The sequence below is a fragment of the Cyprinus carpio genome, chromosome B17 (assembly GCF_018340385.1).
Source record: "Cyprinus carpio isolate SPL01 chromosome B17, ASM1834038v1, whole genome shotgun sequence".
NCBI classification, from domain to species: domain Eukaryota; kingdom Metazoa; phylum Chordata; class Actinopteri; order Cypriniformes; family Cyprinidae; genus Cyprinus; species Cyprinus carpio.
Window position 1 is genome coordinate 2314473 of NC_056613.1, and position 26485 is coordinate 2340957.

Consider the following 26485-nt stretch of genomic DNA (forward strand, 5'->3'; position numbering starts at 1 on the left):
TTAATCACTGAACAATCACTGATGTTGAATTAGTTGCTATATGCTATTTTTTGAGTGTCTGAGATTGACAGCTATGTGATGGAAGTGAAGATTTCAGTGAATAACAACTTTTTAGAAGCTTACTATTAATCAATTCATATTATTATTAATATGTAAAAGACCTTCTGTAATACTTCTGCTTCAATCAGTTCCACACAAAAAGCAACTGAAAAGGGTTTGAAGTGACATGAGATCACGTAAAATGTCTGAATTTTTTCTTTTTTAGTGAACCATACCTTTCAAATGCTATTATTTATGTTCTTTACAACTTCAAGACTGATTGTTCATTCACAGAACAGTGAACAGAGGCTTTTTGGAGGACTTTTGCTCCCTTTTCAAAGGTGTGCGTAATGGGGCTACGGATCGCAGAAAGCCTTTTTTTCTGTAAACCCGTGATGTGTCTTTCAGAAAGCCAACCTGCTTGAACATCCCACTGCTGCTCAGATGAGGTCCGTCCATCTATGATGGCAAATCACAAACTTCTATGAAACACTAATTTATTTCAGTTTAGTTGAAAAAATTGACACATGCCTCAATAACCTTTTGATTGTGATGCCAGAGTTTTAAACAACAATCACTTTACAGCTGTTGGTGAAAGCTGCATTCACACTGAAGTCTATAAACATATCAAACCCCCTGAGAATGACGGAATCAAAGCTATATTGATGATATTCAATAAGAGTGAAAACCCATTTTACTAGAGTAGTATTAGAATGATATGATGGCATCTTTTATGAGGTATACAGTGAACCCCAAAAGTATCAGGACTCTTACATCACGCATAAGAATACCATTGCATTAAGTAATAAAACATATCAAAATATCAAGAGATATTTTCAATAAAGGGAGATGCAACCTTTACAAAACATATTCCAAAACCTCTGTACCATTTTAAATGATTAAATGATGCATCTAGTGTTGAAAATCAAAACAGTCAGTACTGATTTAGACAATATAATTAATTTAATGAATTAATTTAAGTGACATTGCTGAATTAAAAACAACGTGAAACACATCACATGAAAAATAGTTTATAAAATGGTAAAATGTGTAGCTGTTTAAATAAAAATAGCTGCAAACACTGTTTTACATTGACTTTAATTGGTAAAAATTAGTTGCATAAGGAATTTTTAATTTGTCTTTAAGTGGATAAAATTAGATGCAAATCATGTTTTACATTGACTTAAATTATTTTATTTTTTTTGTAATTCTGGTATTATTTGATTTTAAATAATTAAATTAGTAGTTACATTGGCTTTAAAATTAATTACAAATGCTGTTTTACCTTTTTTAGAGACTAGCTAGATACTTTTTGGGGTTGCTGTAAATCCACAGTTATTCTATTATTGCCATAAAAGAGTCTGATTTGTTAAGTTTCACCTGATTTCAGTTCATATACATACAAATGTTTTTTATACCCACAGAACAAAGAAAATGTGAATGCATAAATAAAACATTATTGACTTTTTTGATCGTGAATGATAGTGAATTGCAAATGCATACAAAAACACACAAAATTTACATTTCAGCTAAGACAAGCATGCGCATGATGGTGTTGATCATTTAATGCTGATTTAAACGTCACAGAATGTGAGCTTACATCTCGAAAAAACATTACGGTAATCGTAGTCATGCTCTGTGTTGTCATGGGGATCACCATAACAGTTGTGCAAACATTACATCGAATGTAATGAGTGCCTTCGGGAAAATAAATCATGAAATGTGGCTTTGGCTTTGTTGCACTTACTGATTTTTTTCATTCAAGTTGGAAAGTCAGGCAGAAAACCTGGAAATGTGTCCAAAAATTCAAATCAAACACATCAGTGAATCAGCAGCACATTAGATCTACGCCTGACATTATGTGCTCTGACACACTCAGAGAGCACAAACTCATTATTTTGAGAAAGTTTTCACACCTTGTAGTTCAGTTTCCCAACCAAGGGTTCGTTAAAATGATCACATAGGGTTCATGCAAATATGAGAGAACTGGTGAAGTCAGATTTAATTACATAAAAAAAAAATCAATTAAAAAAAAAAAGTATGCACAATGTAGGCAGAAGTTTTAAATGTATTTATCTGAATTGCATATAAAACCTTCATCTATTTGGATTACAGTGTTTTAATATTTAACTTAAAACAATGCATATTTGTTAGTTTATTTAATACATATTTGTTAGTGATTTCATAGTTTATTAACTTTTTGCATCTATTTGATTTGGTTTAACATAATACATTTTAAAAATGCATTTATTCAAATTGCTTAGAATCATTGTGAAAACAGTTTAAAATGATGAAACATGCTTAAAATGACTAGCTGTGGAACAAGCAATATTTAGTTCCCTTTCAGTCGGTCACTCTCGACGCCACGTCGGTGACCGACGAAAATGGGATATCGCTTCGATAGACCAATCTACTTCAAGTGTAAACTAAACGAGCCAATGCACATTGGCATGCAAATTATTGCATCCAGCTGCCGCTGATCACAGCGTGAGTATAATAAGGCAACAGGTGCAATGCATACCAGCTTTTTCGCTTCGGAGCCGAGCGTTAGTATCGTTCTGCTCAACTGTGTCTGCTGTGAAACTACGAGTTCAGCATGCTCTCGGAAGCTTCGTGTGTTGGCGAGACGGCGCTTCAGCGGTGGTCGTTCCAGCGTCGAGTGGATTGCACACTTCAGGCTGCACTACCCCCTGTCGTGTTGCAAGCGGCCAATTCCCCTGTGCGCCTCAGCACTAAAAGAGCATTTCCTAAAGAGCAAATTTCTCTAAAAGAGCTTCATGGGTGCGTCTTTGTAAAGACGACGGATCGTCCTTATAAGGATGGTCACGATTGCTGCCTCACGTGTCTGGGCAAACACGCTGAGGTAGCTTTCGTGGATGAGTCATCTTCTCTCTGCGGGAAGATGACCGTCTCGGAGCTGCGAACCAGGCTCTGCTTCCTTCAAAAAAGGGGGGGAGGAGTCCCGTTGCCGCTGCCGCGATTTGGGGCTCGTTCTGGCGGCCGACAGACGAAAAACCATTTCCAGCAGTAGCACGGGCGGGTTGGAGGATTCTAGTGGTTGGCAAACCCCGCAGGGAACCAACCCTCTGGGGACCATCACTCCTCTTGCATCTCCGATCCAGAGGGAGTAACCCACGGAACGCGCTGGGCCCCTCTTTAAAAAGAGCGTACCAGTGGTATCCAGTGGGCCTCCCCCTGACCAGATGTCGATCTCAGCATCGGAGGGAGAGCTGTCAGATGAAGATTCAGCTGTGCTGCTGCCCTCTGGGATGGTGGCGGAGCCTGAATTGGATCCGGAGATGACAGCTATGCTTTCCCGGGCCGCCAGAGGGTTAGGGCTCGAGTGGAAGTCTCCACCGCGTCCCGAGCCCCTCGAGGCAGGATGATTGGTTTCTCAAGGTGGCGCGCGCTGGTTTTCAGCGCCCCACCCTGGTGCCTTTTTTCCCGGAAGTGCATGACGAGCTCACCAGGTCGTGGATGGCACCTTTTACTGCCAGAAACTGGCTGGTGGGCTCCTCCTCCCTCACCACCCTCGATGGCAGTGCAGCGAAAGGGTATTCGGTGATTCCCCCAGTGGGAGCGGGCGGTTTTTTGGGTGGTGAGAGGGGGGGCGCCCCCCCCCCCCCCCCCCCGGGTAGCGATGCAAGTGTGTCCTAAGTCTGCCTCCTGCTGGCGGGGAGACCCGGTGCTTCTTTCCCGGGCCTATAGGCATTCGTCTGGTCTAACCGCGGTGGTGCCTATATGGCTTGCGGGAAGCTGCTTCTGCCTTACACGCTGTGGCGTTACTGCAGGTGCACCAGGCCAAGGCACTGAAGGACCTGCACGAGGGTGGTTACGATCCAGAAGTTCTGGAAAACTCAGAACCGCCACTGGCCTCGCGCTCCGAGCGAGCGACGAAGGTCACCGTGCATTCTCTGGGTCGTGCGATGTCCACGCTTGTGGTCCAGGAGCGCCATCTCTGGCTGAGGCCTGGTGAAGTGAAATGAGGGACGCCGACAAAGATCAGTTTCCTTTAATGCCTGTGTCCCAGACCGGCCTCTTCGGTGACGTGGTCGAGAACCTGGCCAGCAGTTCTTGGCTGCACGGGAGCAGACTGAGGCGGTCCACGGGAGCCTTTCTGCCCGGCGGGCAGCTGCTGCCTCCACCCGTCCGCCGGTTGCAACGCCCCAGCCTGCTCGTCATTCGAGGGCGGCCCCCTGCGTCCACCCGCTCCGCGCGCCGCATCCGCAGCAGCCTCCAGCAAGTGGCGCCGTAGAGCTGGGCACAGGCAGGCCGCCCCACCCGTCCTGGCCCCCGTCAAACCTGGCGGTGAGCGGAATAGCAAGAGGCCCCGGGATGGGTTGGGCCCAGAGAGAGGTAGCCGCTTTCTGGGGGATGGTGAAAGCACCTCTCCCTCCCCTGGAGGAGGGCCGGGGGAGAATCTGGAAATCTTGATGAGAGAGAGCGGTTTTCTCTGTCTCTGGGTCCTTTGAAAATATGCCTCCTCCTTCGCCAGATGGCAGCAGCGGGCGGTTCGAGAGCCTCCTCCTTCGCCAGATGGCAGCAGCGGGCGGTTCGAGAGCGTCAACAAAGGCCCTACTCACGCACCCTCTGCCAACCCGTGGAACCAGGTGAGCCCTGCACCCCACACTCGCACCACACTCAGGCCTGCTCACAAGCCCCCCGAGATGGGTCCCTGTGTTCCACCTCGCTGCCCCACTGCGGGTACGGCTGTGATTCCGCTGGTCCCGCTTGTACGGTTTCTAAGCGCCTGGTCAGCGCTACCCAGCCCGTCTCGCTGGCTCCTGCGGATCATCAGCCTCGGCTATGCGATTCAGTTCGCCCGGCGTCCCCCCAAGTCGCATATCAGCGGTATCCGCTTCACTACAGTGAAAGCGTCCGATGCCACCTGTTCTGGGGAAGAGATCGCAGTCTTACTGGCGATAGAGCCGGTCCCTCCAGCCGATATGAGGACGGGGTTTTACAGCCCCTACTTCATTGTACCCAAGAAAGGCGGTGGGTTACGACCGATCTTGGATCTGCGAGTTTTGAACCGGGCCCTTCATCATCGGCTACCGTTCAAGATGTTGACGCAGAAAGAAAAGAAACGCATCTTCGGGTGCGTCCGTCCCCGAGATTTGTTTTGCAGCGATCGACCTGAAGGACGCGTACTTTCATGTGTCGATCCTTCCGCGCCACAGACCTTTTCTGCGGTTTGCGTCGTCTGAAGGACAGGCATATCAGTACAAGGTCCTGCCCTTCGGGCTGTCCCTGTCTCCCTGTGTCTTCACGAAAGTGTCACGGAGGTGGCTCTTGTTTCCCCTCAGAGAGCAGGGTGTTCGTATTCTCAACTATCTAGACGATTGGCTGATACTAGCACAATCTCGGGATCAGTTGTGTGCGAACACAGGGACCTGGTGCTCTGGCACCTCAGCACTGTGGGCCTTCGGGGTCAACTGGGAAAAAAGAGCAAACTCTTGCCAACGCAGAGGATCTCTTTTCTTGGTATGGAGTTGGATTCGGTTCGAACAGACAGCACGCCTCATAGAGGAACGTGCGCGGTCGGTGCTAGCCTGCTTGAATTACATTCAAGAGCAGGACAGCGGTCCCACTGAAACTCTTTCAGAGGCTCCTGGGGCATATGGCGGCCGCCGGCGGCACTTACACCGCGTCGGCCCTGTTACATATGAGACCGCTCCCAGCACTGGCTTTATGGGCCGAGTCCCGAGGTGGGCGTGGAAAAGCGCGGCACTCACCGGGTCCAAAGGTTACACCGGACCTGTCGCCCCAAACCCTCACCCTGTGTGGTCAGATCTTGCGTTTCTCAGGGCAGGGGTGCCCCTAGAGTAGATCTCCAGGCATGCTGTGGTTTACACGGATGCCTCCACCACCGGCTGGGGGGGCACGTACAATGGGCATGCAGTCTCAGGGGTTTGGACGGGCCCGCAGCTGCAGTGGCACATCAGTTGCCTAGAGTTGTTAGCAGTGCACCTTGCCTTGAACCGTTCTCAAAGGTCACTTACGAGGCAAGCATGTGCTGGTCCGAACGGACAACACAGCGACCGTTGCGTACACTCAACCGACAAGGTGGTCTGCGCTCCCCCGTCGCATGTCACAAACTCGCCCGCCACCTCCTCCTTTGGAGTCAGAAGGTTCTGAGGTCTCTTCGTGCCGTTCACATTCCAGGCCTGCTCAACCGTACAGCCGACGAGCTGCCTCGAGCAATGCTCCCAGGAGAATGGCGACTCCATCCCCTGACGGTCCAGCTGATTTGGAGACGGTTCGGAGCCACTCAGGTAGACCTGTTTGCTTCTCCAGAGACCGCTCTCTGCCAGTTGTTCTACTCCCTGACCGAGGGAACTCTCGGCAGGGATGCACTGGCACACAGCTGGCCGCGGGGCCTACGCAAGTATGCGTTTCCCCCAGTGAGCCTTCTTGCACAGACACTGTGCAAAGTCCGGGAGGACGAGGAGCAAGTCTTGCTAGTGGCGCCGTATTGGCCCACGCGGACCTGGTTCCCCCCCGAACTGGTGCTCCTCGCGACAGCCCCTCCTTGGCCGATTCCTCTGAGGAAGGATCTACTCTTTACTCAGAGACGGGGGCACCATTTGGCACCCGCGTCCCAGACCTTTGGAAAACTCCATGTTTGGTCCCTGGACGGGACGCGGAGGTTCTAGGTGACCTGCCCCCGGAGGAGGTAGCGAACACCATCACTTCGGCAAGAGCACCGTCTACGAGACACGCTTACGCCTTGAAGTGGAACCTGTTCGTCGAGTGGTGTTCTTCTCGCCGAGAAGACCCCGAAGATGCCCGATTGCGGTCGTGCTTTTCCTTTCTGCAGCAAGGGCTGGAGCGAAGGCTGTCTCCCTCCACCCCTCAAAGTCCAGGTTGCCGCTATTGCTGCGTACCATGACCCCGTGAATGGGAAGTCTTTAGGTAAGCATGACCTCGTCATCAGGTTCCTTAGAGGGGCCAGGAGGTTAATCCTTCCCCGGCCCCCGATCCATACCCCTCCTGGGGACCTGACTCTGGTGCTAAAATCACTACAGCAGGGCCCATTCGAGCCTTTGCATTCAGTCGAGCCAAAGTTTCTTTCATTGAAAAACTCTGCTCCTGCTTGCACTGGCCTCCATCAAGAGGGTAGGGGACCTGCACGCATTTTCCGGTCGACGATTCGTGCCTAGAGTTTGGGCCGGCGAACTCCCAGGTATCCTGAGGCCCCGGCCCCGGCTACGTGCCCAAGGTTCCTTAACTACACCCTTCAAAGACCAAGTGGTGAACCTGCAAGCGCTGCCCCTGGAGGAGGCAGACCCAGCCCTAGCTTTGCTCTGTCCCGTCCGAGCATTGAGATGCTACGTGGACCGGACACAAAGCTTCAGGACCTCAGACCAGCTCTTTGTCTGGTACGGAGGCCGGCAGAAGGGGAATGCCGTCTCTAAGCAGAGGATGGCCCGCTGGATTGTGGATACCATAGCCCTAGCTTATCAGGCACAGGGTGTGCCCTGCCCGTTCAGGTTGCGAGCTCACTCAACTAGAAGTGTTGCATCCTCCTGGGCGCTGGCTCGTGGTGCCTTGCTGGCAGATATTTGTAGAGCTGCGGGCTGGGCGACCTCTAACACGTTCGCTAGGTTCAATAGCCTTCGTGTAGTAGACCTGTATCCTCCTGTGTTCTCACCTCAAACGGGTAGTGGCACCGAGAGGGCCCCGTCGTTAGTGTCGGCTTGCTAAAAACTGCTCCAGAGGGTCCGTACTGTAGACCCTGTTGAGATCCTCCATCACCCTAGGCAGCTGGACACGGCGGAACGTCCAGCGCCAGGCCTTCATGATGAACCCGTGAGTACCATGGAAGGCTGGGTTCCATATTGAGACCTAAGCGGTACTCGTATGCGTATAGTAGTCCACGGTATAGCCTTAGAGCCCGTGTTTCCCCGGCAGACTTCTGCCTTTCCCGGGAGGGTTTGAATCACCTCAAATTTTTCCATATAAACCTAAACGGATGCTATATGTGTTATTTGCTCCCGAGACCTCCGTCGGGAAGGATGGAGCCTCCGCAGCGGCCCTGTTCCAAGTGGAAACGGGTACGGTTTTCCCAGTGTTATCCAGTCTCACCCAGTGAGGTAGTGCTTTGACAATGGTGAGTGGAGCTACTTGTTCCGAGCCCCGGCCTACACCTAATAGGGGCGCAGGCGGCTCGCACAGGGCACTGGAAAGGGGCAGCACCCATGGCGCTTGGTAGGGATCCATTCATTTTCGTCGGTCACCGACGTGGCGTCGAGAGTGACCGACTGAAAGGGAACGTCTCGGTTTACGTATGGTAAACCCTCGTTCCCTGAAGGAGGGAAGGGAGACATCACATCCCGTCGCCATGGTTGCTGTACCACCGCTGAGGTGCCAGGTCACCGACTCTGCTCCTCAGCGAAAAACCAGGTATGCATTGCACCTGCTGCCTTATTATACTCACGCTGTAATCAGCGGCAGCTGGATGCAATAATTGCATGCCAATGTGCATTGGCTCGTTAGTTTTACACTCGAAGTAGATTGGTCTATCGAAGCGATATCCCATTTTCGTCGGTCACCGACGTGGCGTCTCCGTTCCCTCCTTCAGGGAACGAGGGTTACCATACGTAACCGAGACGTTAGTTCAAGTATATGAGAGTGAAACAAATTGGATATGATAATAAACAGATACAAACCAGGTTATTGTGTATTTAAATATTCAGTTTATTAGTACTGTTACTGAAATCTGACCTGTTTCATTTACATATGACTGACCAAATAAGCATCACATTAAGTTACAATACAATTCAATTCACGTTTATTTGTATAGTGGCTTTTCAGAATACAAATCGTTACAAAGCAGCTTCAGAGTCTCGACATTATAGGATTTGTTTTAAATTGTGAATTTTATATGCAATTCAAATTCCTACATCTTAAATTTAGATCTAAACATGACTTGGTCTTATGCAGAATTGAGTCAGTAATGTCCAATCAAGCCTAATTATTAGTGCTCTTCTTTTTTGGCATTAAACTTGGCTGTTAATTAGTGCTGCAAATAGGAATAGCACTTCAAATCATGCAAAACAAGCCTCTTGTTGAAGTGAAGTGTGGTTGATTTTCATCTGCTGGATGATAAAACAGTTGAAAAAAAAAAAAAATCCCATAAAACGCCTTGATTAAGGAAGGGACACAAGCCACTTCTAGGGACCAAAATAAATCATTTCTTGAGGCTGGGTTCTTAATTTGGTCTACAATGCAACCACCTTGCAACTGCATAGCAATAAGCTCTCAGAACAACTTAGCAACTAATCAGCAATACTCAGGCAACCACAATAACATTAGCAGTGAGATTTGCATGGGCCATTAGTCAAAAAATAAGGTTATAATTCACTACAAATTATAATAAAACACAAAATGTTGGTGTTTTTTCAACAGTTGGGGGCACTACAAAATATATAGGGTTGGGAATGTCAAATATTGTCAGTGGTAAAGTTACAGATGGTAAATTACACTGAATGTTGATCTTGTTCCACTAGTTCAACCTGCACTGCTGGAACATTTTCACAGCATACACCAATCAAATTAATGCAGTGTGGCAAACAAGATGCATCAAAACTGTGAATACACAGCCTCAAGTGAGAAGAAAAGGTGACAGAGGCAGGAAATTAGTCTTTTTTAGGGAACACCTGATCATCTTCTGTGATCATCAGGTGAGACACATTTCTGCACCAACAAAGATGGTGATATACTGTATGATGTTTGCTTCTCTGCATTTCAGTAAATTCGAGATGCATTCAACACCGAGTTCACCTTGAGGTCATGCATTTGCGGTTTTCTTATACTTTACTGGAAATATGAATCATGTCAGCAGTATCGGAGAACAGTCATCAACTGTTTAATGAAAGCAGAAGGGAAATGTGTCCAAGGCTGAAGTAACCTCCACTTATCTAGGAGTGGAGTGGACTTTATATAGTGATGGATGGTTCACACGTGGTCTCTCTGTCACGGCATCATCTTTAATCATGTCACGGTTTGACTTTTCATTCAGGGTCATTTTATGTTCTTGCTCAGGCGGTCAGGATATTAAATATGGTGTCATATACAGTACAGCTTTGGCCTAATATGGTGGTAATATGTAATAATGCTCACATTTGGAGCATTGAGAGGTCAGATTGTACATAAAGAAGGCTGTAGGCTGTGTAGAACCACAAGTCCCTCTTTTACACCTCCATTTTTACACCTCTTTGCATAAAAAAAAAAAAAATCAAAAACACAATTGTAAAATGTAATATAAAAATGCATTGCATTTTCAGCATTGCCTACAACAGACACACACATATGTATATATATATATATATATATATATATATATATATATATATATATATATATATATAAAAAACCTTGAGGATTTACGATGCTGTTGACCGCTACGTCACAGTCTTGTTAAAAAGGGTCCAGTCAAGGAATCAGACAATGATTTTTACCTGATTTCAGATCAGTTTAATCAATTTTCACACATTTTTAATGAGAAATTTGCGTAATTAAGAGAAAGAGTAGTATATAAAAACTCCCATATAGATCTTTATACAAAACCCTCTCATAAAAAAAACAAAACAGCCCTCACAAATGAATAAAAAAACACATAGCTCTATACACTTAAAATATACCTATATTATGTTTTTAATAAAGCGTTTGCAAATGGCTTGCAAAAGCTGTTTTTTACACATGCTTGGCCTGTTTTTGTTGCATTTGCAAAGTTTTGACCAGCAGGGGTCAACACAGCGTGTGGTGTTTCTAGCGCTTCGAAACAGTGAATCAATTTGCGAAGTCTTTGCGAAAACTACATTTAAGCTATCTAATCCACATGCATGTTAACTTATGTTCTTCGTGGCATGAAATTGAGGGCTGAAGAAACATCATTGGAATTCAGACAGAAGATTTACGGTATGAGTCCCTGGCCTGCCCCAAAGACCAACTTAATTTTATTAATACCTTTTTTATTTTTATTGAACAATTATTATTTAATGAAATGACTGCTGTTATTTAAACCACACATTAAAACAAAAATTTAAACTATAATTAATTCTGTCGTCATCGGTGACAGATTAGCTACATGATTGGTTCTTTGACAGCGACATGTGACCGTTATTACTTCACATTATGAAAAGTTTTCACGGATGACTGATAAAAACACACAAGATATTGGATTAATATATGGTTTATGATGTTTAAATGTATCTCAGAAACTGTTGCTGTTTTACTGTGGTAATAGTTTTGGGTGCTTTTCTCAGCGCAACCATTTATGTTTGTTTGCGCGCTCGAAACGTACTGATTTTGCAGGAGAGCCATTGGTTGTGTGCTATTGATATATTTATTCGAAATTTGACTTCGTGAGTGTTTTTTGAAAGATTACATTTAAGAGTTTGTTAGCTTTGTTAAACATTAAAGACATAGAGCGGGTTCCCTGGAAACTGTCGTTTATTTTAGATCTGCATTGCACATTGTGCACTTGAGAGACAGACAAGTGTTGGTTTTATTCGGACGGATCTCATCAGCTTTAAACATATTTATGTAAATATAGCCTTTACATTTATATGAATTAATTTCATCCATAAAGCAACAAATGATAAACAAAACAAAAGTGTAAGGAATCAGTTGAAATGAAAAGTTATCTGTCACAGCTCATATTGAATGACTTCTCAAGTTGTAGGAGAAGGGTCTGGCTGCAAACTTGCACTTGCATTCTGAGACTTGCACTCCTCAGACACTTGCGCTTCCCGCTAGTGACATCACTAACAGTCTTTTTTTATTTTTTTATTTTGTTCTATTTATTGATTACTTTTTGTTTGAATCTTTCAACATTTTACAACAGTAGCCAGGTGGTGAAGACAAAGAAACTAAATTACCAAGTCACTTGCAATCGCCACTTGCTCTCTCAGCTACCTGCGACGTCACTTGCAATCGACACACATCGTGTGTGTTGCCAATGGAGACAAGACACTGTGGTGGTGATTAAACAATTAAAGGGGTCATATGATGCGATTTCATTTTTTCCTTTCTCTTTGGAGTGTTACAAGCTCTTGGTTCATGAAGAAGATCTGTAAAGTTGCAAACACTAAAATCTCAAACCCAAAGAGATATTCTTTATCAAAGTTAAGACTTGTCCACGCCCCCCTGAAACGGCTCATTCAAACACACCCCCACATCTCTACGTCACTATGTGGGAAGATTTGCATAATGCCGCACAAATGTTCACGCAAAGAAAGAAGGCGTGGTTTCAGTAACACAGTTAGTGTTGAAGCAGCCATGTCAGGGAGATACTGTGTGTATCTAGACGAAAGCAAAAGCTCTTTATTTGGCCTTGCGAAAGTAGATGCATTTAGGAATCTTTAAGATTACTTACAACAGAACAGCATCACAATTTTCAAGTGTCTGAGAGTGCAAGTCTGAGAATGCAAGTGCAAGTCTGCAGCCAGACCCTCGAGTTGTATTGGTCCTTTCATGATGCTTTTTAAAACTTTTGAGGATAGTAGTAGACCATTGGTTTCCCCCCCGTTATGATAGACTTACTTTATGGAAAATACAAAGTTGCTGAAATGTGAATTGATATTAAAGGTTGAATGGATTCAGTGTCTGCCTGGCTAGTTACAATTGCTAAAAAATTTGCATATTCCACCAAAATTTTCTTAAGCTTTTTCTCATGTCATAATTTCTCCATGTGATGAAAAAAAAGTGACAAAAGTGAAAGTGACGTGACATACAGCCAAGTATGGTAACCCATACTCAGAATTCGTCGTGCTCTGCTTTAAAACCCACCCAAAGTGCACACACACAGCAGTGAACAACGACACACACCGTGAACACACACCCGGAGCAGTGGGCAGCCATTTATGCTGCGGCGCCCGGGGAGCAGTTGGGGTTTGGTCTGTGCCTTTGCTCAAGGCACCTCAGTCGTGGTATTGCCGGCCCCGAGACGTACGAACCCACAACCTTAGGGGTTAGGAGTCAGACTCTAACCATTAGCCACAACTTCCCCAAAAATTGCCAAGGCTGACTGTATTTCAAGTCATCCTGGCAGGGTATTGGGTGAAGTTTTCAACCAGCAATGATCACACCTCGGATAAACCTCATAGGCTACAATATTGCCAATATTGCCTCTACGAAAGAATGAACATGTAACACCACCACACTTGCAAAACTCTGACCAAACAGCCAAACTTGAATTATCTTCCTCTTCTCTTTAATCTTTGCATCTCGTTTTTTAACATTTTCTCACCTAATGCATTTTTGAACAAATATTTTGTGCAGAACAAAGTTGTCACCTTTGTTATTAAATTTAAAAATAAAACCATATTTAAAAATAAAACTTGAAATAATATGTAATAAAAAATATTTTATCTTTATTTTTACTATGCCAAAGCAACATTTCTAATTTTTAGTTTAACTTGATGTACTAATGTAACTAAAACTAAAACTGAAATAAATATTAATAAAAATATAAACATATTAAAAAACAATAACTTGTAAAAATGACAAGAAAAAAAGATTGATGAAAATGATAAAAATAAAAAGATTTTTGTGTCATGTTTCAGTCACCACATCATTTTCCCATATGCACATGTGTGTTATTTAGTGTCTTTAGCATTATTCAAAAATGTGAAAATATGTTGTTATTTGATTGTGGTTGTGTTATGGAAACAATGTAAGATTGTTTTTGTTGTCAGACAGTGAATGAAAAAATCGGATTTAGAGTCAACTTCCTGACTGAGTAACTAAGATCAGCAATCTTACACCTGTCATGGAAGATTCATGCCCTATATTTAAGGAGAGAAAACAATATTTTAAGCGCAAACCTGAAAAAAACAAAGGACAGTTAGTCAATTTGGTAATTTTTACCTATTCATGTTCGTGTCAAATGTTCAGGTGTTTTAATGCAGTCTAAAAAAATGTTTTGGCTTAAAAAATTTATTTCGTTTTGAATATGGATATTTTTTTTAAAAGACGCTCACTATAGGAGGCCTTTGTTCACCCCCCAGAGCCATTTTTTTTTTTAAAATGGATGGGCGCTTAACTTCTTTTGGACCAATGCATGCAAAACCTGCTGAGTGCCATGAAACAGCTTGAAAGATCAAAGACAATTTTTAATATAACCACAAACACAGCAACCGAAACTCTCGTTTATTTCTGATGGTACTTGTGCACAGTTTTATCAGTTGGTTTGAATTGTAGATGTCTGTGTTGTATGCGTATGAGATATTTTGGGGTCAACAGCATTTCCTTTTTAAAAATATCATTTGTGCACTTGCAAAAAAGATGATTGGAATACATTTTACAAGCAATACCTTAAAATAAGTACAGACAATTTTGGTCTTTCTACTTCAAAATGTAATGCTTAATTCAGTGTGTTGCCATTTACTTGTAACTAGGCTATTTGGATAATTCTGGAGCAATGTTTTAAGTAAAAAAATGTTTAAAAGTCAATCATACACTTTTTTTCAGTTTAATAAAAAAATAATTCTAATGTCAATTAGATTGCACTATAATTATGTTTTGCAATATCAAGGCGTGTGGAGGAACTTGGACAGAATTGATGAATGGATGGATGATATTCATGCTCTGAAGCTTTTGTAACCCAAGTTAACGTCTCACTAAGGGACAATCAAAGGGTATGAGGTAGTTGAAATGGTCTCAAAACCCCCAGATGTCTGCTGACGCATCGAGTTGAGCATCTGATCCAACAGGATGAGCCGAGAGGAACTAGGAATCGGATTTATGCCCATCAGTAAAAGCACCGCTAGTGACTCCAGCAGACGTGTTTAGGTTAGGTTCACGGGGCTGATCAAAGATGTTGTCGGGTAATGAGGAGAAGGATGTGGGTGGAGGTAGACCTGATGACGAAAGCTTTTTTGGTTTACAAGACGATTGACATGATTAGCGACCAAAGAACACTGTTTGAAAGCAGCAAGAGGATACAATAATACAATTTCATAGACGTATTCATTTTTAAAATGCAATACTGTAAATACAAGCAACGTAATTATTCAGTGCATTTTACTTCTAGGTTTTTTATAGTATAATATAATTTTGCTTAAGCAGGAAAAGATTTAAACGTAAGACATGCTTTTCTTATGTTAGAAAGTAGTAGGCTATCACAAACATTTCAAATGAAAATTTACAACTGAACAGAAACAGTCAGCTCTCTTCTGCATTTTATTTGCATTTAAATCTTCATTACAAGCAATCCTGCAGTTCATGAAGAACTTTTGTTTTTAGACCTCAAAGAGTTCCATCTATTATTGCCTTGTTTATAGCTAAAGTGCCATTTTCCGCTTGCTTTAACCCGCAGTGAAAAATCTATATGTGATGACTGTGATACACAGTAGACTTTAATTTATTGCATTTATGGTTGAAATGACTATCAATCCATGTAAATTTCCCCTTCAAAACATTGAGCTTTAATTCAGCGCATATAGCACAGTAAAAATAGACTGCAAAAACAATTGTTTGCACTAATTGCAGACAGACCGTTTCAAAAGGTAACACATGAGGACTGTGAAGTGCATATAAATAGTACACCAAATAAAAACAAAAACTCATGGTATTGTAAAGGCATAAACTGACTTTGGCGTGTGTATGGTACCGCAATGGGTACTATTAGGGTTGTGGGGTAGCGTGCATATCATATGCAAGTCAAAAAGCGTGTGTATCATATGCACACAAAGTCAGTTTTTGAGTATCAATACCAAGAGTTTTTGTTTTTATTTGGCGTACTATTTATACACATTTTCATGAGACCGGGCTCATTTAAACATCTGCGTTTAGCTTCAAATGACATCCAAAGGCACAACCTTTTTTTTTCGTTTCTCTTATTCCCATGGATTTTACCCATTTCCTTCCACTCGTCACCAGTGTTTTTGGTGCCACCACTATGTCGCATGCAAATGCAAGTTATGTAACTGTGATGTCTTCTCCAAATTGATCTATTTACACAAATGTACACTCATATCATGTATCAATGTTAAAAACTGCATATACCCCAAACCTTTGAACAGTTTAGTTTTTGTTCATAAACGGTATGCATTAGTATAGGAAGTTTTATTATTGAAAAAGCAAGGCAATGTTGCTATCGAAGTTGGACACAGCCTTGTATAAGATATCACACTCAAAATATATTTAACTAGTTACACTTCAGATGTTTATAATATTTTGAGCAAAATATTAGGGGAAGAAGAGGATCTGTCAAAGTGAAAGTGCGAACTGGTGCCTACACTAGATGAAACCAACAGGAAATTCTGATGAAACACTGTTCTCATTTCTCAAAATCCAAGGTCTTGATGCAGACATACAGTTCATGGTCAGTATTTTGTGTTTAAATGTCAACTTTCTCTTTATTAAAAATATCTTATCTTTCTTTCAGAGATTTTTAATAAAGGAATAGTTTGTTTGAACATATTACAACCTGGATGTTTTAGACAAATACAGAGCTCTGGCATGAAAATCTAGATGGTGCATACCGATAGGTCTAACACTCAATCTGATCTAATGACATCATCACATGGCACAGCTGATTGGTTCTCTCCTGTATCGGTAGCCAATAAGCTCGCTGCTCAACATTCAAATATATGACTAGTGCTTGCGATAGCAGTGCAGCTTGCTTCAGAAACCCTCCACCTTCCCCAGCTCCACCTTTATAGATCTGCTACGAGATGATCATGTATGCTATATGGGGGTCATTTCATGTGTTATATTTGCAGCAGCAATATTTCTTACATGCTCACAGCAGCATGTTGTGGATGTATTGGCAGTAGTAAGTCTTGCTGTGTACTTGCCCTGCCGCAGCAGCAGCAGCAGCGTAGCAGATCTATTCCGCCAAAACCAAATACACTAACATTGTCATGTACATTACCATGCCAATCCCTCCGAGAGTTGTCATGACAGAAATGAGCTTTGGCAGACAGTTTGTGTTTGTGTGAACGTACAGCTTGTAAAGTTGTAAGGCTTCATTTCATTCCTTAGTTTTAGTCCAGTTTCTTTTTAAAACAGTATAGCATATATAAACATCAGCATGATCTGATCACAAGTGGTCAGTGCTGAATTCAGTCCTTAAGGTTGTGTCTCTGTGATTGGAACGGTAGCAGTTCCAAGAATTTGGCTGTTTTGTTGTTCCCATCCTCTTTTTGACACTCTTTCTTCTTTCCATTTTCTCCTGAGGATGAGTAACACATTTAAAGCGCTGGCTTGACCCTTTCTGCTCATGAAGCAGTACAGAAGTGGATCAGCCAGGCAGTTGAGCATGGCGAGTAAGGCGCAGACCTTATATCCAATGAAGAGCCAGTTGGGATATGGACAAACCTCCAGCAAAACCCTCAAAACCATCATGATGTGCACAGGTCCAAAACATAAATTAAGGGTCAACATAATGCATCCAAGAAGCCTGAAGACATGCCGGCGCTCCACTGACCCAAGCATTTGGTTTCTCTTCACATCCGAACATATCTGCCAATAACAGAAACCCACAACCAATGCAGGAATGAGAAAAGCCTACAACAAAACGAGCAACGTTGGCTAATGTTTTTTGCTTTTCGGGTAAACGAAATAAATCCAAGCAGATTAATTCTTCCTCATCGTAGACTACTCTCTGGATGCACGGTCATTGCATTGAATACAACAGTAAAAATCCAAGCAGCAATGCTCATGCTGACCGCAGTCTTCCGCTGTCTAAAAGTGCAAAATTTGAGCGGGTAAACGATGGCTAAGTACCGATTCACCGCGATGCAGCTTAGAAGCATAGCGCTGGTGTAGAAGTGTGTGAAGAGCAGGAAAACACAAAATAAAAACACATCGTCTTGCCGTGAAGCCACCGGTCGTAAAGACAGAAGTGAACCCACACTGTGTAAGCACGTGATAAACAAGACGTCCGAAAGAGCCAGGTTAAACAGATAGACACCCAGCTCGTTCTTCTGACGGATGAGGCCGATACGAAACAAACAGGAAGAAGACGTTGGACGGATGCCGATCAGGATCACAGCCAGTTGCCGGCCTACGAATACCATCTTTTCAGGATGTGCCAGACGGGTAGCAGTCATCTGTTTCATTTGTGCTGGAGTTGTTTCATCAATTCGACCATTATGTTCATCTCAAGGCAGCTAGATTAGAAATAAACATTAGTTACTATGTGATAGTTTAACTTCACAGTAGAATAGCAAAATGAACCAAATTATTCATGCAAAAACTGTAGTTTTTTTCACCATTGCTCCAAACCTCTTTTCTTGCTACTCTTTTCTATAAGTGAATGTGGACAGATGCTGTCGAGGTCAAAATGGCGAAAATAAATAAATAAAATAATTAAAGTCACTAGCAGAATTAAAAGTTTTTTTAAGTTTTTTTTTTTTTTTAGATTTTTAGAATTTAGATTGTAAAAACAGTAATATTGTGAAATACTATTACACAAATAATTTCTAATAGCTATTTGCTATAATAGCTAATATGAATATATTATAAAAATGATCCTTCAGAAATCATTCTAATATGCTGATTTGATGCTCAAGAAACATTTCTGATTACTATCAATGTTGAAAACAGTTATTGCTGTTAAATATATTTGTGTGGTAACTGTCATGCATTTGATATTTGATAAATGGAAAGTTCAAAAGAACAGCATGTTTTGTGACTTTGGAACATTTTAAGGCATCTTTGCTGAATAAAAAAAAAAAAAAGAAAAAAGCAGTTTCTTTCAAAGAAAAATCATAGTGATCCCAAACCTCTGATGTAGATCAAACAGTAATGATTGACATTTGATTCCGAAGGAATACATGAACTAAAACACCTTTAATACAATGTAAGTTGCTTTTGAAAAAAACAAAAACAAACAAACAAAAAAAACATAAAATGTAAGTCATTTTAAGCCATTCGAGCTGTACATTTTCATCTCTTCCTCACGCAACACTATCATATTGATTTAAAAGACTTGTGATGTACACTCCTTGTAATATAGACTTGCAATATTGTAATATATGGACTATTTTTCGATATTTTGTCAATGCTTAAGCTTAACGGTCACTGGTTGCTTTTGCTGTACAGAATAGCCGGGTCAATATTCTGCCTAAGATCTGCTTATACAAAATAAATAATGTTACACACTAGTTGAGTGACATGAGGGCAAGTAAATGATGACAGAAGGAGTGCTTTCTCTTTAAGTGGATTTATTTACTGACCCACAATATATATCACAAAACAGACCAAATATTACTAGAATAACATTGTAGCGTCACTAGAATGTTGCAATAAATCAACCAACACAACCTTTGTATGTACCATGAAAAGCCCATGTGCTGAATATTTATCTGAAGAGAATCAAATGTAAACTCACCATAAGTGCAGAGATTCAGGAATCAGCTTTTTTTGGACAAAAAGTTTTATTAGATAAGATTTACTAAGATATACACGAAAGAACTGCATGTTACAATGATATCCTATCCATGGGAGGAAGTAAAAGCAAACATGACTTCCTTGTTTGCTTCTGTTTAACCACAGTGTGCAGAAACCACCAAACACTGAAGAAGTGACAGTTCCGTGAGTGCTCTGCCTTCCCGAAATATGATTTCTCATTCTTCTATTTATGTTTCTTCTGATAACCACTGTTTGTTAACTACAATGGGTACGGAAAGTATTCAGACCCCTTTACATTTTTCACTCTTTGTTATATTGCAGCCATTTGCTAAAATCATGTACACACAGCACCCCTTATTGACAGAAAAACACTGAATTGTTGACATTTTTGCAGATTTATTAAAAAAGAAAAACTGAAATATCACACGGTCCTAAGTATTCAGACCCTTTGCTGTGACACTCATATATTTAACTCAGGGTGCTGTCCATTTCTTCTGATCATCACAGAGATGGTTCTACACCTTCATCTGAGTCCAGCTGTGTTTGATTATACTGATTGGACTTGATTAGGAAAGCCACACTCCTGTCTATATAAGACCTTACAGCTCACAGTGCATGTCAGAGCAAATGAGAATCATGAGGTCAAAGGAACTGCCTGAAGAGCTCAGAGACAGAATTGTGGCAAGACACAGATCTGGTCAAGGTTGCAAAAAAATTTCTGCTGCACTTAAGGTTCCTAAGAGCACAGTGGCCTCCATAATCCTTAAATGGAAGATGTTTGGGACGACCAGAACCCTTCCTAGAGCTGGCCGTCCGGCCAAACTGAGCCATCGGGGAAGAAGAGCCTTGATGAGAGAGGTGAAGAAGAACCCAAAGATCACTGTGGCTGAGCTCCAGAGATGCAGTCGGGAGATGGGAGAAAGTTGTAGAAAGTCAACCATCACTGCAGCCCTCCACCAGTCGGGGCTTTATGGTAGAGTGGCCCGACGGAAGCCTCTCCTCAGTGCAAGACACACGAAAGCCCGCATGGAGTTTGCTAAAAAACAGGAGAAATAAGATTTCTCTGGTCTGATGAGACCAAGATATAACATTTTGGCCTTAATTCTAAGTGGTATGTGTGGAGAAAACCAGGCACTGCTCATCACCTGTCCAATACAGTCCCAGCAGTGAAGCATGGTGGTGGCAGCATCATGCTGTGGGGGTGTTTTTCAGCTGCAGGGACAGGACGACTGGCTGCAATCGAGGGAAAGATGAATGCGGCCAAGTACCCCCCCCCCCCCCCTTTTTTCCCCCCCCCCCCCCAGGGATATCTGGACGAAAACCTTCTCCGAGTGCTCAGGACCTCAGACGGGCCGAAGGTTCACCTTCCAACAAGACAATGACCCTAAGCACACAGCTAAAGTAACGAAGGAGTGGCTTCACAACAACTCCGTGACTGTTCCTGAATGGCCCAGCCAGAGCCCTGACTTAAACCCAATTGAGCATCTCTGGAGAGACCTGAAAATGGCTGTCCACCAACGTTTTACCACCCAACCTGACAGAACTGGAGAGGATCTGCAAGGAGGAATGGCAGAGGATCCCCAAATCCAGGTGTGAAAAAACTTGTTGCATCTTTCCAAAAAAGACTCATGGCTGTATTAGATCAAAAGGGTGCTTCTACTAAATACTGAGCAAAGGGTCTGAATACTTAAAAAAATGAACTTAAATGATTTTAGCAAATGGCTGCAATATAACAAAAGTGAAAATTTAAGGGGGTCTGAATACTTTCCGTACCCACTGTGTGTGTGTGTGTGTGTGTGTGTATATATGCTTTTTACCACAAAAAGAGTCACTCATGTTTTTCTTGGATTACTGTCTTTACATTATTGATAATGAGGTTGAGTTATCTGTCATGACTGTCAGATTGCAGTTTGAAATTTCAGCTAAAATATTTTAATTCACATAAATTATAGATATTAAGTAGAGCAAAGTCATTGTCAAACAAGCTACATGATCATTTTGAAAGAAATTCTTATGGGTTTAAGCAATGTGAGTGAGTGAAGAATGAGTGAACTCTCCTTTTAGGTGAGCCATTTCCTCTTTACATCAAGTATTTTAATAGCAGCGTTTTTTTTTTTTTTTTTTTTTTTGCATTTCTGCCAGATGAACAGGTCAAGTTAAACATCTCTCAGAAACCACAGACAATATTTCGATAGCATCTTTGCATTTTTGTTGCAGCGGATAAGCTATGTTTCACACCTCTCTTTTCATTTCTGGAAACTAATAATCACACCAACCAAATGCACAGGGTTGCACTCACCTGCTCATTTGTATATGACTATTTTCCACATCTCAAAATAACAGTGTAGTCAACAAAACAATTTCACACATACTTACAATTTATATTTGTATACAAACTTTTTAAACAGAAGCCTTTAGGTTTTTAACCCTATAAAGCTACTGTATCATATATGATACACAAATTTGTAAGGCCTGTGAATGATACAAATTTAGCTGAAAATCCATCTACTCCATGTCTTCTGTCATCTGATTGACGTTTTTAACAAGTAAATGTCCTTTTCAGTGTAATTTTACAAACGTCCATCAGCTGGTGCTTCACGTGTCTTTCTGCTGTCAAATGTTTACTGATTTTTATCAGGTTAATGTAAGAATAACTGTAGTAATATTTCCAGACGAACACTTGTTGGACTGAAGCAGCTCAGCTTTACTTGATTCTCCATCAATCATGTTTTAGAGTCTCAAATCTGATCATCAGGATCTTTTGAGGAGCGTTTGTTTCCAGAAGCTTTACTTTCACTGTTCCTCAGTGGAGGAATGATCTTCACAAGCCTCCAGAACATCTCACATCTTCTGAGGAGCCTTTATTTCTTCATCTCTCAATCACTGCATTATATGTTTGGATCATTTACATCTCATCTTACGAAGACATTATTGGAGATATAGAGTGACCACTGATGTTTATATAATTTTATGTAAGTATCCACTAAATTGTCAGAAATATCTCATTGATTTACATTACAAGCTTTAGAATTTTTTTAATCATATAAATTACACCAAATTGCATTTTTTGCTCAGTTTGAGTCTCTGAAATAAAATTAAGCAGTGTTTTCCTCCATAGGCTATTATAACAATATCATATTATATGAGCCATAAAAGCCTGATGTATCAAATATGATCCTCAAAAAAAGTCCAAGTCAGATTTTACACGCTAAGGTTCATGAGAAACATATTCAGTCTGTTAATAACAAATGAGTCTGTCAAGACATGAAGCAGTATATTCAGAATGTCAGGCTTTCAAAACAGATGAATAAATCTTACTGAATTGCTCCTCACAGACTTTAAAAAGTCTTTTCATTTCAGTTTTAGCACTGTCACTTATGAGACAGTAAAGGATGGGGTCTAAAACACTGTTTATTGTAGTCGTAGCCACAAACACCATGTAATAGTCTCTTAGATTGTGCGTGACGCTGCAGTTTCCAGGCTCCAGCAGTCCTCTGATGAACATCACCACCTGGAAGGGCATAAAAGCCAACAAGTAGGTGAAAAGGAGAGAGAAGAGAAGGCGGCAGATCTTTCTCCGTTCGCTGACCACAGTAGAGGTGCTTTTCTACAGCGCCCTGATGATCTCCTCGAAGCAGAAGCTCATGATGAGCACAGGAACTATGGCGTTATTTCCCTGTCAAATGTCGAGAGCGCATTATTGTAGCGCGAAAGTACATTAATATAATGTGCGAGCGCGAATCTCTCTGCTCGCGCGCGGGATATAATGCGCGGAGCGTGAATCTCTCCTGGCGGCGCGCTCTCAGATACAAGTTGCTCTTGTAATAACTCTTCTTCTTTTTCTTTCTGTTTATTGGCAGTTGGCAGACTAGCTTATTAGTGCATTACTGCCACCAACCGAACTGGAGTGTGGAGCATCGATGCATGTATATGTATCATATATGTATGTATATCATACTAAATAATAATACTAATAGTCATAAATAAATACATAAATAAATAAACAAACATCATTATATTCTTATATAATTTCCTGTATCTTTAAGATATTTCAACAAAGCAAATCTATTATTCTTATTCCTTTTTAGCTTACTTAATATATCTACTAGCATCATGCTTCCACCTTCTTCTATTACTTTAGCTTCTAGCATTTGTCGTTCGTTGTTGTATGCTCTACAATGCAACAGTACATGCTCTACAGTTTCACAAATCCCACAATGCATACATAATCCATTGGATGTTTCTTAATTCTATTTAAATTTCCATTCAATGCAGTATGTCCTATTTTAATTCTTATTATTACTGATTCTTCTCGTCTTCTTAATCCCATGTCATTGTACGTATTCCTACTTCCCTTTGAATTCTATATAGATGTCGTCCAGTCTTCTCTTTCTCCCCAAAAGTTTTTGCCATGCATTTATAAGAGCTTTCCTAATTATTGTTTTTTTGCTTCTGCCTTACTAATTTTTATGTCAATTCCTATCTGATTCAAGTTCAAAGAATTCTTAGCCTGCTTATCTGCCTTCTCATTTCCTTCAACTCCAACATGTGCTGGAACCCAAATAAATGAAATAAAAATGCCTGATTTTTCCATTCTATATATACTGCAGTATTTCAAGTATAACATCTTGTCTGCAGTTAGACTGGCCTGATTGGATGCTCTTTAACGCAGCCAATGAATCTGAACATATTACCGTTTTTTAAATTCTATTCTCCTCTACCCACTGGAGAGCCATAACAATAGCTACCAACTCTGCTGTAAATACAGATAAAAAATCTGGGGTTCTTTTCTTAATAACTATTTCATAATGTGGAATAACTACTGCTATTCCCATTTTCATAGTTTCTTGATCTTTTGAACCATCAGTAAATATCTGTATCCTATCATAATACTTCTGATCCACATATTTATTAACTCTTATTTTTATTGGATCACAATCCTGTTTCTTCACTTCATCTGTTAAATAAAGATCTACTATAGGCATTACAAACATCCACAGTGGAACTGCTGACATGTGTACTGTATTACTGAATTTTATATTTTTTACCTCTATTGATTCTGCTATTTGCTCCATTTCTTGACCAATATTCTTAATATTACTTTTTCCATTTTCCCAACTTTTTTAACAATATTGCTTAGTAGGGTGTTCATTGTTGTGCCCCATCAAAGATGCCCAATATACCATTTTCAGTTGTTTACGTCTTATTTCCAACGGCATTTCTCCCATTTCAACTTGCATGGAAGCTCTAGGGAAAGTTTTAAATGCCCCACAGCATATTCTCAAAGCCTGCGTCTGTACAGCATCTACTTTTTTTAGTAGAGACTTACTCGCCGACCCATAAATCATACTACCACAATCTATTGCTGATTGGATGAAAGCCATATATATATTCCTAAGAGAACTTCTACTTGCACCCCAATCACTACCTGCTAGACATCGCATAACATTCAGTGCCTTTTTGCACTTGGTCAGCAGTTTCTCTACATGCGTATAAAAAGTCAATCTTGAGTCCAACCACACTCCAAGAAATTTTACCACTGACACCTGTTCCAGAAGCTGTCCATATAATGATAAATTAATATTAATATTTCTCTTTTTTGTAAAACCAAATGATTTGTGTTTTGGCTACTGATATTCGAAAACCCCCTTTCAGTGCCCACTCTTCAAATTTTTTATTGCATCCTGAACTTTCTTAACTGTATATGATACATTTCGGCCTCTTTTCCAAAGTGCCCCATCATCCGCATATAAAGATCTACCCACATCCTGCTGTAAACCACTGAATATATCATTTATCATTATATTGAATAGAAGAGGGCTACACACACTCCCTTGAGGTTTTCCATTTTCAACTGCATAAACAGTAAACAAGATGTTCCCACTCTAACCTGAATTTTCCTCTCAAACAAAAAAATCCAACACCCAGTTATAAATTCTTCCTCTAATTCCCATATTCTTGAGTTTTATAAGTAGCCCTTCTTTCCATAACATGTCATACGCTTTTTCCACATCAATAAAAACTGCAATCACAACTTCTTTATTTATCTGTGCCTTTCTTATTTCTGATTCTAAACATAATAATGAATCCATTGTTGTTCTACCCTTTCCGAAAGCCACTTTGATGAGGAGTAAAAGCCCCTCTTTTTTCTATTTCATATGTAAGCCTACTTGTAATCATTCTCTCCATAATTTTGCACATGTTTGATGTTAGTGCTATTGGTCTGTAATTTGTTGCTTCTGACCTATCTTTGCCAGGCTTTCCTACAGGAATAATTATTGAATGTTTCCATGATGAAGGAAGTTTGCCCTCTGCCCATACAGTATTTTGTTGTATAACTTCAGTAATTTAAAAAGTGCTCCATCTGATAATTTTCCTATCATACTATAACATATCTCGTCCTGCCCCGGAGAAGTTTCTTTTACTTTAGCATTGCTCTTTTTAATTCATAAAGTGTAAAATCTGCATCTAGTGGGTTTCCACTTGCTTCACATTTATTAAAAATATCAGGATTTTCTCTTTCTAACTCTTTCTCTACACTCCTTAGCCTCTTCAGTCAAATTACTACTACAATTTACTTTTTACAAATACTTTAGCGAGCATCTCTGCCTTCTCTTCATTTGAAACTGCAATTTCATTTCCATTCTTTAATACTGGCATGTTAAAATTCTTGCAAAAACCTCCCATCCTTCTAATCATACTCCAAATATCTGAAATCTGTATTTCCCATCCAATATTATTACAGTAATTTCTCCAATAATTTCTTTTAGCTGTTTTAATAGTTTTCCTTATTATAGCTTGTGCTTTCTTATACTTTATAAGGTCCGAGTATAAATACGATGATTTAACTTTCTTAAATGCTTTATTCCTTTGTTGTATAACTTCTTCACACTTTTTATTCCACCATGGTACTGACTTCCTTTTCCTAACTGCTGTTTTCTTTCCTATTATCTCTGTCGCTGTTTATATGTATAATATTACTTATTTTTTCATTATATTCTTCTATTCCATCTTCCTGGTCATCCATTTCAATAATTCTATTACTACAAATATAACTGAATGCTTCCCATCCTGCATT

At 41.1% G+C, this 26485-nt stretch overlaps 1 pseudogene; it reads right to left on the reverse strand.

Moving 5' to 3' along the window:
- Window positions 1-13039: 13039 nt before the first annotated feature.
- LOC122140292 lies at window positions 13040-13170 on the reverse strand (annotated as a pseudogene).
- Between the last annotated feature and the right edge of the window lie 13315 nt (window positions 13171-26485).